The sequence below is a fragment of the Rhinolophus hipposideros genome (assembly GCF_964194185.1).
Source record: "Rhinolophus hipposideros genome assembly, chromosome: 22".
Taxonomy (NCBI): domain Eukaryota; kingdom Metazoa; phylum Chordata; class Mammalia; order Chiroptera; family Rhinolophidae; genus Rhinolophus; species Rhinolophus hipposideros.
This window is the reverse complement of record NC_138068.1, coordinates 21,273,584-21,287,484: the sequence shown is the minus strand read 5'-3', so window position 1 is coordinate 21,287,484 and position 13,901 is coordinate 21,273,584. Positions and strand designations below refer to the sequence as shown.

Genomic DNA, 13,901 nt, shown 5'->3' with positions numbered 1-13,901 from the left:
CCACTGGGAGGTGTGTCATTAGTGACATCAGCTGGCAAAGAGCCCTGGTAACGGGGAGGGTTGGAAGGGTTGGAGGGAGGGAGAAAGAGAGACAGAGAGACTGACTGTATCTGGGGATTCTGGCAAGGTGAAGAGCTGGTCTGTTTGGCAGGACCTTCCCATCTGGGATCCATCTGTGTTTCCCTGGAATGGGACAGGCAGCTCTAGTCAGTGAGAAATCGCAGATGTGAGAGAGCTGACACATGTCCAGCTAATGAAAGAAGGAGGAAGGCTGGTTTCGGATTGGGCTTTGAAGATTAGGAGGAGAAAAAGAGGAGCTTTCTTGTATCTATTTCAAATAAATTTGGTATATTAAGAATCTGGATTGTTATAATTGGGCATTTGGGGTAAGTACATTTTAATTTAGTGTTGGGGGCTAAAGGTGGGCAATAATCTGCCTTTCAAAGCTTTCTACTTATTTCAGATTATGATGATATGAATGTTTTCTGATATTTGATATGAGTTCAGCCTTTAGTTACTCAGTGTTGTTTTGCTGCTTCATTTTGTTCATATTTCTGTTTCATTTTTCATTCGCCACCTTTATGTTTGAATGCCATGGGGTTTTTTTTCATGGAAACTTTAATCATATGTTATATATGAATTCTTTGGTAAGGAAAGTAGTCCCACAAATATTTCTATAAGGTGTTCCACATTGAATCTTCCTGTGATGTTTTGATGTAAATTTTTTTCTCCGTTAATCATAATGCAAATAGGCAAGTGTTAAAAAGATGGCTCAGGAACTATAACTATTGTCAGATTTTATTTCCATGTATTCAGGCGAATTACAACTAAAAGGTATTCCAGTAAAACTAACAGTATCTCTTAATTTTACTGTATTTAACTCCTTTTTTCTTCATTATATTTTACCCCTAAGCTGTTTTCTTCTATTTACTCTCCACATACAAAATAAACAAGTAACGTCAACATCTGACTTGAGTTACGAGTTTGGAGTCATTTTGTCGTGCAGTAAATTGTCATGCACATAGAGACGGTGTTCAGTAGTCTTTGTTACTGTGTGATGCATAATTTAGCTATTTGCTATTTCCATATATTGTATTCATATTTTCCAGGCCTCCAAATCCGGACAGCTATGGGAAGCGAATGGGCTTTGGAGTTACACATATTGTACCGCCATTATTCATTCACTAGTTCTCTGATCTCAAGCTACTTACTCTCTTTGAGTGTCTATTTTGTGCAGTTCCTGCCTCATGTCATTACGGGGTAATTTGTCTAGGACATAGAAGGCATATAACATTAGTTTCAGAAGTTTCTAGTTGTTCATTATTCTGCTGTGATTGGTTCCTAAGCAATTTGCATTTTTAGCTTCAAACCCTCGGGCTAAGAATGGGTCTTGTCTATATAACTAGTTTTCAGGGTACCTACTTCCCAGGTCATCTATATCTGTTACTAATGTGATACGTAATCGTTGTTAAGCCTCGCTATGATAATAAATGATTTGGAAAGCATTCTAAATACTGTAATGCAAATGTGCCTCTTATACCAGAACAGACCTTTCAAAAAAATCAACAAACACGAGTGACGTATTGAATTACACTGTTTTGTGACAACACTGTTTAAATTGTATTTTTTGCCTTGAAAATTCTAGTTCTCAAATAGGAACTTTCAAAACCACTTTTATTCCTTCAAGTTCTTCACCCTTCACTTATGCCAGCTGGGTAATCATTTTGAGGACAGTACAGTACTGTTATTCAGTTTCTTCAACTTTGTAGTCAGATTTCTTGAGGTTGGGGAGACTTCTAAAATGAACCTTTTTGTAAGTATTCTCTTGTGCCAAATTGACTAAATGAGTTAGTAAGAATTTGCAGGTTTCTGTTTTGATAGGTGCGGTGTTCAGCATCTTTGGGGACTTACCTGAATATTTGAGAGGATAGTGTTTATACTTAATTGACATGATAATCCGTCAGTGAGCAAGTACTTTTCGTTGCACCCTAGGAGACATGCTCCTAGATTGAGTGGAAAGAAAAGAACTCAATGGTCAAGTGTAGTGTAGGCTGGGGTCTGTGGTGAAAGGGCTAAAAAGGGATTTGCATATTGCTGTATGTCCAGACAGGGAATACTTAGGATGCCAGAGTTTCAAGAAGCATAAAAATGATAAATAACATGCAGGGTGAGATGCGAAGATCTACTGAATGCAAATAAAGGCGGTTGATTAAAAGTTATACTAGCACCACACAGTTCAGGAGAGTGGTTGTTTGTTACTGAGGTAATAAGCAGGGTATCTTTGAGTTGGACACTGGAGAAAATGATAGCACTTCCTGAAGGCTGTGCAAGTATTTGGAGAAGCTTTACTGCTATGAGAAGAGGAAATCTTCTAAACAGGCTTCTAGGAATGACCCAAACAAGGATTTTTGTCATATCAAGGGGCCATGCTAGACTGAAGGTATTTAACGCAATAATATCAATAAACTGGAGATAAGGATAACGACATTTTAATTGTATCTTTGGAACGTCAAAAAAGAATGCTTTGGAGTTTGAATGAACATATACAAAGTTGGAAGAATTAAAGTGGATCTGAAAAGTTGATTGAATCAGTTCATTGAAGGCATTTTAAGGCCACTCAGTACTAAAAGTGCTCATAAGGCCCAGTGCTGACCTATGGAAAATGTTAGGATTGAAAAGGATCTGAAAGATAATTTAGTCAATTGCATTATTTTATAGATAAGGAAAATGGAGGGAATAGTAGTGGAGTAGTAAAAAGTCTGCCCTGCCCAGAGTTTAATACCTTAGTAGCTCTCTTAGTATCTTAGTAGGTAGCCGAGCTTGGATTTGAATTGTCTTCTGAGTTTCCAGGACATTTACTTTACAAACATTTTGTGATTGCCTGTTGTGTGAGATAATATGGCAAGGGATTTAAGAAAGTCTCACAGAGAAGATAAAATATACATGAATGCACAAAAGTGGGTACGTCCTGGAAATGACGGCCAATTCAGAGAATCAGAACTATCTTGGAAGAGGTAGCATTTGATTAGAACTTAGGACAGGAAGGATTTGGAATCCTCGTGTTTGGAAGAAGCATAGTGAATGGATGGAAAGGTTCACTTTCCATTAGACTACAGTGCCTTAAATCAAACCTTGTCAAATGCATAGCTACATAGTTTTAATTTCTACTATATTTTCAGTTATGGGTTGCTGTCTTTCCATATCCAAGAGTAATTGTTTGATTCTGAGATCCATATCTGTGTAAATATACATATTCCTCCTACCCCCTTTTGTAAAACTTGTGATTTATACCAGGTAGCTCTAATTCAAAAGGTTTCCACTGTGATGGACTGTGTGGGTTGTTTAATTTTCTTTCCAAGTTCAAGTCAGTAAATACAGGAATGAGTGGTGGCTGTATCTTGCAGAAAAACAACTCACTATAACTGGTTTTTATATTCTCACTGGTTGATGGGCTTTCCAAACAGCGGTTAGCTTTTAAGTCCCATGTGGCATCACATTTATTCTGGGAAACTTAAAATGCATATGGATTTACTTTTCTAAAGCATCCCCAAACCTGCAAAAGCAACTTTTTGTGCTTTGTTTAAAGCAACAGCTAGTGGAAATCCTTTTATCATTCAGTCCTGAGCAGCTTGTTAGAGATGCCTGGCCAAGGTGGGTTGCAATTCTGCATATAATATGTATGTACGTATACCTTCAATTACTTGTCATAGCTGGAGTTCTGAAGGAAATGGAATATGTATTTTCATTTGGTATGGTCGTTCAGACAGGTGGAAGAAAGGCGGTGAAAAGAAGACCGTGTGTAGGCTTTGGCATTAGGCTGTGTAACCGTGAGCTGATTTAACCTTCATCTCTAGCCCCAGTTTTCTCACCTGTAAAATGGGAATAAAAATAGCTGTTATTGTGGGTTCTAAGGATTAAATTAGAAATAACAAATGTGATACTTGGTGCATGAATACTCGATAACATTTATCTTTCCATGTGACTTTTCTTCCCCCTAAACTAAAAGCCTTAGTTAAAATGTGTTTCTTGTGTATTATCGGTAAGTCTCTCTTCAGACTGACCGGGAACCAGCCATGGTTCCTTAACTAATTCTTAGTCATGGGAGAAGGGCACGTTTAGAGAATGCAGCATCCTTAAAAACTCAAACCTGTTGCTGTGTGGCAAGCTGTTAATGTTTAGGGACCTTGCATTACTTACCCTGCTGGAAGAGCTGGGGGATGGGCCGCTTTGTGGGTGACAGATGTGCCCTCTGCTGCCGGCGGGCGCGTGCCGGCTCTGTCCCTCTGCTCGCAGCACCAGGTGCAGCCATTGTTCTGGCTGGTCTCTCTTCATCCGGCCTCGTCTGTTACTCTGCTCTTTCTAGCTCATTGTTTCTGTAGGAAATTAGCATTAAAAACCCATCTGAAACCCCCATGTCCCTCAACTGCAGGTGACTGTTATTGGCCCCAGCTGCCACCCTTGCGCTTGATTACTTCCATATGGGTCTGTGCAAAGAAGTAGTAGCCATTTATTGATTTCCACCACCACCCCCACCTCTATTACTCAAACTATAATACCCTGAAATCTATTAGACCCCCAATAGGCTGTATAGCTCAGTTGGCACTACAACTGTGATGAACGTTTTACAAGCAAAACTAATTACACCCTCATTCTCCCCCTTTACCACCTCCTACCTAAATATTAAATGTAAAAAAAAAAAAAAAAAGCAGTGTCATAAGTGGAATTGTAAATCTTTTAGATGTCTGGAGATGAATCTGTTTCTGAGTAGTAAAGCTTTTAGACTTTGGATGGGCTTTTATGGAAAATTTTAGTCACTGCTTTAAATATTTCATACCACACCCATAACATTCAAGCAAACCATGGCCTAGTGGGCCCCTCGGGTGGGGGAGGGGTTCACAATTTTTGGTCATTTGCTTTTTGGTTTATTAAATTTAATCGGGATGGGCCGTATGTTAGGAAAAGGGCCTTGTCTAAAATGATATGTTTTGTGGGAAAACTACATGCTCTTAGAATTAGTTAAATCCTTTAATTTTGCATTCTTTTTTGTTTGCACAAATTGTTCCAGTTTATTTATTAGGATAAATACCACAGCGAGGAGGTTGATTTCCTAGACTTTTTTCTTCCTTCATCAGTAAACAAATTAAGTGTGCTATTTTGATTATTGGTCTAAATCAAGAGTGTAATCTCAAACAGGTTGCCAGGCTTAAAACCCTAAATTGCAATTGTTACTGGCTCCTGATGAAATGTATTGTGACCTTGACAAAGTCACTACGTTTCTCCGTTGAGTTATCTGTCCTTTACAAGTAAACAGCCCAGAAAATCTAGGAGGCAATTAAGATCTTTTGACTGCTGAATATTTGGCTGTGAAAACCAGTCTTAAGTCTTGAGTTTACATTTCAAATTTTGATGTTTAAAGTAACAATTTTGGTACTTTGAGCTTAGCTACGTGATACTTATAAGTAATTATGGAACTTAAAGCCACTTCTGTTGGGAAAATGTCCTTTTGCCTTGCTTCCTTTTCCTTTCTCTTCTGAAATTTGGCGTTTAAAACGATCCTAGAACTTGAAGAACCCGTGGCAGCCCACATTTTACCTGATCTTTCTGATAAAGGCATGGTAAAGCTGTGTGATTACATTTAGAACAGGTTAGGATGTGTAGTTTCTGAAGAGTCTTTTGAGAGCTTTTTAACTTGCCCCCGCATTTAAGCAGTGGAGAAATGCAAAGTCAGGTCAGTAAAGGGGAGAGCTGAGATTCGGAACTGAGTCTTAATGTGCTTTCATTTGAAGTTTGGAGCTTGTAAAAGTTGGGATTCATTGTAAGCGTGATATGGCTATAGATACTGTTTTGAAGTGTGTACATGTGTTTTTAGTTTTTCTTTTTGGTGCTCATGAAGAATGGGGTTTTCCTTTAGTGGCCTGTCTGACAAGAAATATGGTCTTCTTTATTCTGTCATGCTAGGCACTGTGGAAACAAAGTTGAATAGGAAAAGGAGTTTGTATCTAGTGTGAGACTAATTTTCTATTTACCCCCACGAATGGTATGAGATAAGTTGTCCCATACCATTTCTGGTGCTTATGCCTTGATGAGGCCAACAGTTTTTTTTGTTTTTGTTTTTTCGTTTTCACAAGCAAAGTATTCTTCTGTTGCCCCCAACTAGAGAAGCATGGCAAATAGCCAGGTGTACTTTGATTGCCCAAATAACATTTATGGTAAAGATTCTAAGACAGGGCTGGGACTAAGATGAGAAAAATGAGGTACCTAGGGGAGAAACTTGAGGCACTCACTCCTAGGGTCAGCCCTGCACTTAAATTTTGGACTGTCGGCACCTCTCTTGCCTCATGCCCATCCCAGCCCTAATCTTCAGTAGCGTCCATAATGGGAGGAGGATGGCAGGCGTGGTGTAATTGATCTAGAAATGTTCTTTTCCATCTTTATTTTGGAGAGTGAATAAAATTAAAGTGTTTCCCTCTCTTTTCCAGCCAAGGGAACCATCTCTAACACCTGATCTTCTAACAGTGTTTGGAGGAGGGGCCAGGAGAATCAGTGATTTGTCTTGGGAATTTTGGTTTTTGGAGTCAATTTCAAACACCATGATACGCATTTTTGAAGGTTCTGCAACTTTTGGGGGTTCTTTTTAATGTGCCAGTTTATTTTCTCACATGTTGTATACACAAATCAATATATACACTGAACTGGATAAATGAAAATAGTGAGTTTGAAGATAGACATTAGAGGATATTCCATACTCTACATTTTCTGCTTTTTTGGGGATAATTGTTGAATACCTTTTAACTGCATTCAGCAATTTAATCTTTCTGTAGCTTTAACCACATCTATATGCTGATGACTCCCAAGTTTATATCTTGAAATCATATTTGTCTTTTGAGCTCCAGAATTGTCTTACTGCTTAATAATGAACATTTCCATATATGTCAAAGTTACTGTGTTCAGATATGCTACAGCTGTACTAATTTTTCAGTCTTAACCAGTTTTTAAGAAAGATGTGTTAAAATCTTCCACTTTGATTGTGTTTTTCCATTTTTCTTGCAGTTCTGTCAAAATTTCATTTTTGAACCTGTGTTGTTGGGTACATACTTTTTTCAGGATTATTATATTTTCCCCATGAATTACTCGTCTATCAATGGGTTACTACTATATTTGGACTTACTAGTATCACTTTAGTTTTTTAATTTTTCCTTTAGTTCCTTTCTTTTCTCTTTTCCTTGGAGATTGAAAGTTGTTTTCTATATTTCTTTTTGTTTGGATGTTACATTTGCATTATTTGATGGTTATTCTTAAAAATTTAATATGTACACTTAAAGTCTGAAATAGTAATTCACATACCTATTTTTCTTTTAGAGATCTTAGAACACTTCAAATTCAGAAACTTCTCTTAATATATTACTACTGTCTAGAATTTTATTTCCACTTTGTGTTTTAAACTCAGCCACAAGTCAAATGATGAATAATTACTGTTATTTTTATAGCCAATATTAATTTAGGTTTACCAATATATATCAAATTATCCGCTCATATTTCATCTTTATAATTTTTCCTTCTAGGTTAATTTTCCTTCCCACCAAAGTACCTCTGTTAATAGTTCTTAGAGAAACAATCTGTGAGTGGTAAACTCTTTTTGTTGGTCTGAAAATATCTGTATTACACTTTTACTTGAATGATAATTACCTGAGGTTAGAGGGTAAAGGCCAACCGTTCTTTTCCATCAGCACTTGGAATTGGTGATTATTGTTCTGCAAGTGTGAAGTCAAGTTGGTTTTTGTTCCTTTGTCAGTTAGATTTTTTTCTCTCTGGCTGCTTTTAAGATTTTCTTCTTTGGCTTTGGTGTTCTTCAGTTACACGCTGATGAGGTAAGTTGTAGATTTATTTGTGGTCCTCAGGACTTAGTATCTATCCTCCTTTAATCGGAGGATTCAGGCCTTCAGTTCTGGAAAATTCTTGTTTGTGAATAGTGTCCCTTTTCCCCACTCTCGTTTGTTCTGCCCTTTCTAGAATTTGTGCTAGATACATTGTTGGGCCCTCTTATGCTGTTCTCCATGTTTCCTATCCTTTTTTTAAAAACATGTTTAATTTTTTACTGTATGTCTTTGTACTGCACTCTAGGTGATTTTCTCACTCTGTCTTCTAACACTTCTTCTAACACTCCTTCATTTTTTATTTACTTTTTATTTTTTATTGGGGAATACTGGGGAGCAGTGTGTTTCTCCAGGGCCCGTCAACTCCAAGTTGTTGACCTTCAACCTAGTTGTGGAGGGCACAGCTCAGTTCCAAGTCCAGTTGCCGTTTTCAGTCTTTAGTTGCAGGGGGCACAGCCCACCATCCCATGTGGGAATCGAACTGGCAACCTTGGCGTTAGGAGCACGGTGCTCCAACCACCTGAGACACCTTCATTTTTAAACTCTGATATGCTCATCAAAATGCTTTTTGAACATTTCCTTTTTAGAAATTTTATTTAATTCTTATACAAATATGCTTAAAAAAAAAAACTTGGGTTGTGCTTCCATTATTTTTTATCTCCTTAATCACTTTTTTAAAAAAAGTTAAGATTGGGCCGGCCCGGTGGCGCAGGCGGTTAGAGCTCCATGCTCCTAACTCCGAAGGCTGCGGGTTCGATTCCCACATGGGCCAGTGGGCTCTCAACAAAAAACAAAAAACAAAACAAAACAAAACAAAAAGTTAAGATTGAGGTATAATTTATACATGGTGAAATTCACCCTGTTAGATGTACAGTTTTATGAATTCTGACAAACATGTAGCCACCATCACAATCAAGGTATAGAACATTTCCATCACCCCAAAAATGTCTCTTGTGCCCCCTTGTAGACTGTCCCCCTCTCCCCTAATCTTAGCCCCTGGCAAACACTTATCTGTTCTCTGTTCCTATAGTTTTCCCTTTTCCAGAACATCATAAAAATTGAACCATACGGTATATAGCCTTTCGTATCTGGTTTCTTCCACTTAGCATAACACATTTGAGACTCGTCCATGTTGTTGCGTGTAACAATTATTTTTGTGGCTGAGCAGTATTCTATTACGTAATAAAATGACCAACCTTTACAGTTTGTCCTGCTCCTAGGAGACCCCTCAGTTTTGCATTTCCACATAAATTTTAGAATAAGGCCTGTAAATTAGATAGTGGTATAGCATTAGCATTGATTATTTTGGTAATTGTACTGTGGTTATATAAGTGAATATCCTGTCTCTTAGCAACTACACACTGAAATATTTAAGGATAAGGGGGAATGATGTCTTTAGCTTAACTCTCAAGCAGTTTAGACGAAAAAGTAGGTAAGTAGGTAGCGTGATGGGTGGGTGGGTGGGTGATAGATACATGAGAAAAAGAAATAGATACGTTAATTAGCAAATTTGGGTGAATGGGGTTCAGGGAGTTCTTTATACTGTTCTTGCAAATTTCAGATTTTTAAAAAATTGTTTTTTTATGTTGGGATGAAAGAAATAGAGTACCAAACAATAGATTCCATTAATAATAACAAAGAGGATATGATAGTGAATGGTCAATTTAGGGCTGTGTTTAGCAGTAAACTGAGCTGTTGTCTGAATGACAATAAATAAGTAGTCTGTCTAGTAGATAACAGATGGAAGAATATTCCAGACAGAAAAGCAGTGCAAGGGTCTTATGGTGGGAATGAGCTTGATATGTTCAATGAATAGAAAAATGGACCATGTAGTTATAATGTAGTAAAGAGAAGAGAAGAGGATAAAGAAGATAGGAGACAGCTCCTATAAAGCTGTGTAAGCCATTGTGGGGAATTTGGATTTTATTCAAAGAGTGATGGGTAACCATTGAAGGATTATCAGTGGGGTAATAATTCATGGCCTCTGGCAGGTTGTGAAAGAATTCACGAGGCACAAAGGAATAGAAGTTACCAGTTCCCCAAAAATAAGACCTAGCCGGACAATTAGCTCTAAAGCGTGTTTTGGAGCAAGTTAATATAAGACCTGGTCTTATATAATATAAACATAACATAACACCATATGTTAATTTTTGCTCCAAAAGACGCATTAGAGCTGATTGGCCAGCTCGATCTTATTTTCAGAGAAACGTGGTAGAAAGTTTATTCAAGAAGAAAAGCGTCAGTGGAGAAGCCGCTGGGGCAGAGTCTAGATAGAGCAGACAACTGTGCCGATCTTCAGGTTAGCCTTTCTTATATAGGAAAGCATAGGTAATTTTCTTTCAGAAGAGGATGTGATGTATAGTCTGAGGTCATTTGACATATAGATTGAGGTCATTTGGTTGACATGCACAGGTTGTATAACTGATTTCTTTCTGCACATGCTCTTACCCAGAATACATACAGAAATACATACGGAGGTGGGGGCCAAGCCATAATGTTCACTTTATTCTAATTGTATTATAATAAGCCTGGATGCAGTTCAGGCTAAGGGCAGGCACCAGCAGTCTGCACAGGCGCCTAAAACTAGATAATTCTGGTCAAGGTCTTATCTCCTTTTTCTAGGGGTGTTTTGACAAATTTATCTCTAGGGCCTGAGCCCGGGCAGTCTCTGGAGAGTGGACGCAGGCCTGGGTGGTCCCTGAGAGTGGATGCTGGTTGAGCAAAGTACTGATCACCTTCTACTAATCCCCCTTGGGCTTACTTTTTGTTAACTCTTTTTCTGCCTCATCAGTAATATCTGATTTACATTTATAAAGGTCACTCACTCTTCTTGTGGTATAGTGAAAGAATTGTACGGGGGCATGGCTGAAAGCAAGACCAGAAGTAAAAAATGATAAGTTTGTATTAGGTTCGTAGCAATGGAAGATAGAGAGATGGTTTGGTATGTTTTGGAGGTAGGTTGAATTTTCTGAAGTTGTTGATAGGTTGAATGTTGAGAGAGGCAGAAGACTGATTTCAGATAATTGTGACCTCATTGTGATTCATCCATCCATCCTTTATTTATTTATTTATTTATTTATTTTCCGTTCATTTAAATATTAAGTTTCCAGTGGGTGCCAGGTACTGTTTTAGGCATTGAAGTTACATTAGTGACTAAAGCAAAGACTCTACCCTCGTAGAGATTAAATTCTGGGAGAGACAGATATTAAAGATAATAAGTAATATGTATGTAGTCTAAAATATGTCTTATATATATTTTAAATGTTTGATATATGTTACAAAAATGAGCGGTGCTAAGGGGAATGGGAAAGGATTTAAGATCCATGTCAAGCTGAGGAAGGTATATAAAGGGTAGTTAAGGAGGATCCCTTTGGGAAAGGGGATGATTTTGAGAATGCAAGATGATGGATGTAAACGATTCAGCACGTTTTGTGGCACATTGTGCTTCCAGCCTTTTGAGTATGTATTACGATGAAGATTGAGGATGATAGTTCCTTGTGGGGTATAGTCTTGATTCTGCCTGTGATGGTGCATTCATCTTTTGGGGGATAGGCAGGAAATCACCAAACAAGAAGCTAAAGAATTTCGAGTAAGGTTTAAAGAATTAACAGGTCTTGGTGAGGCTTGGAAAGCTTCATGTGAAACAGTCATATATAGTAAGGGACTAATTTAATAACAAAAACACACTTTTTTTTTTTCTCCCCTCTTCTTCAGCTCACAGCAGCTCTCGCCGGCTGCTGGCCACTCAACGCTGGCCACCGGCTGCTCCTGGCAGCACACAGTAGCCCACGGCCGAACTTTGGCTGCTCACAGCAGCCCAGTTCCATGGAGAGCCCCTGTTCACAATCTTAGCTATAGAGGGCACAGCTCGCTGGCCGATGTGGGAATCGAACTGGCGACCTCGGCATTAGGAGCGCCGTGCTCCAACCACCTAAGCCACTGGCCTGGCCCAACACACTCTTTTCTAAAAACAATTTGCAAGATCTTTTCACTTTAACATTTATTTGTATCCAAATGGTTTTGAGATGGCATACAATAAAAGACACATTAAAAAACAACCCTTGGGCCTTCCTGGTGGCTCAGGCAGTTGGAGCTCCATGCTCCTAACTCCGAAAGCTGCCGGTTCGATTCCCACATGGGCCAGTGGGCTCTCAACCACAAGGTTGCCAGTTCAATTCCTCGAGTCCCGCAAGGGGTGGTGGGCTGTGCCCCCTGCAACTAAACTAAGATTGAACACGGCACCTTAGGCTGAGCTGCTGCTGAGCTCCCAGATGGGTCAGTTGGTTGGAGCACGTCCTCTCAACCACAAGGTTGCCGGTTCGACTCCCGCAAGGGATGGTGGGCTGTGCCCCCTCCAACTACCAACAGCAACTGGACCTGGAGCCGAGCTGCACCCTCCACAACTAAGACTGAAAAGACAACAAGACAACAACTTGACTTGGAAAAGTCTTGGAAGTACACACTGTTCCCCAACAAAGTCCTGTTCCCCTTACCCAATTAAAAAAAAAACACAAGAAACCCCCCAAAAACAGCCCTTAAAACCAACCGAGGATCAAGACCCAAGGAATTTGGAGAATGATCCTAAGTGGAATGAGGCTGTTGTCACTGAGCCCTGTACTAACCTTTTAGCTAAAATCAAAAGGGAAAATCCTGGATTTTTACCTTGGTTTCATCTGGTTAGAGAACACATACCTAGGAGAGTCTTTTATCACGGCCCAGTGAATCAGGGAAGGTGGCTGTGAAAAGGTGATTCCCCGGGTCAGTTCTTCATGTATGAATAAAAGTTAGCCTGGAAAAGATGGAGGAAAGATTTCTACTAAAGTATGAGGTCCAAAGGAGGATACTGCGACTGGAGAGGCAGTCAGTCAATGTCTAGGTTATATGGCATGTTCTGTGGTACGTAACACAGACTTTATCCTGTAGAAAATAGGATTGAGACTCTTATAGTTTTTTTGTTTGTTTTCTTTCTTTGTTTTTAAAAGCGGGAGTGTGACTTGGTTAGCATTTTTGATGATGGAGGCTTTTAGGCAAAAGGTTAATTTCAAGGGATGAATCTTCGAGTCAAGGAGACCATTTTCAGGTGATTACTACAGTCAAGGCAAGAGATGGTGAAGATGTGAATTTTGTCTGTTGTAAGTGGAATCGGGAGGGCCAGAGGATTTGAACTTGGGGGTGGGGAGGAGTTGGGGGTGAGGGGGAGATGATGCAAAGTAATGATTGGCTTTAAAATACAAAGGAAAAATGAAAAGACTAAGCTGATTGGTTGTTTTTAATGTAGCCTATAAAGTGTGCATTCAATGGGAGGTTAAAAAGGGTTAAATAAACTTTGGTGCTGTATGTATTTTATTAGACATTTGGCAGCAGCGAAATAGATTTCTAAAATATTTCTAACAACTTTTCATTTGTATCTGCAGGATGAAAAAGTAAATTCTGGGGTTCTTTTTGATTAAATTAGCAGACCATATGGTGTTTACACAGACTGACTGCTATGTGAGGTGGCTGTGTTATTTTTCTCTTTCAGGATATGATGCTTTACCTGATGCCAGTGTTCTGAAACATTTATTTTGTAATGAACAGTATGTGAAGCAATTATTCTAGTCATTGTATTTTTTCTTGACTCAATTGATGTCACCATTTGGCTAGTGTTTAACCCTACTTTTCTGTTAGTTTAATATTTTTAAAAATTAAATCTTCACTATACGTTTATGTAGTTCTTGCCAACCCTTTCACATTTGTAGCACACACACACAAAAATGATTTCTGATTGGCTGTCCCAGGCAAAGCATGTCATTATTTCCGTACATTTGTAATCTTTCATTCACACCTCTCCAGTGTTCCGTGACACACGGTTTAAGAAGTTCTGCCTTAATAGAAAAGGTATAGAACCTTTCTGTACTGCATTTTAGCTACCTGAAATTAGGAAAGAGTCATAGGCTATATATCTATATGTATGTATATATCTATATGTGGTCTATATATCTATATAATCTATATGTATCAGATATGCTAGATAGATCCCGTGGTTAT

General features: G+C 38.7%; 1 protein-coding gene across 3 annotated transcripts in view; it reads left to right on the top strand.

Moving 5' to 3' along the window:
- CBFA2T2 (CBFA2/RUNX1 partner transcriptional co-repressor 2) overlaps positions 1-13,901 on the top strand; it is a 131,435-nt gene that overhangs the window by 49,859 nt on the left and 67,675 nt on the right. Inside the window, exon 1 of one of the 3 annotated variants that reach the window (XM_081033606.1) lies at positions 246-386. The exons of the other annotated variants lie outside the window; for them this stretch is intronic. The gene's annotated coding sequence lies outside the window, so the exon portion shown is untranslated. Of the gene's footprint in view, positions 1-245; positions 387-13,901 lie in introns of those variants that run through there. 3 annotated transcript variants of the gene reach the window in all.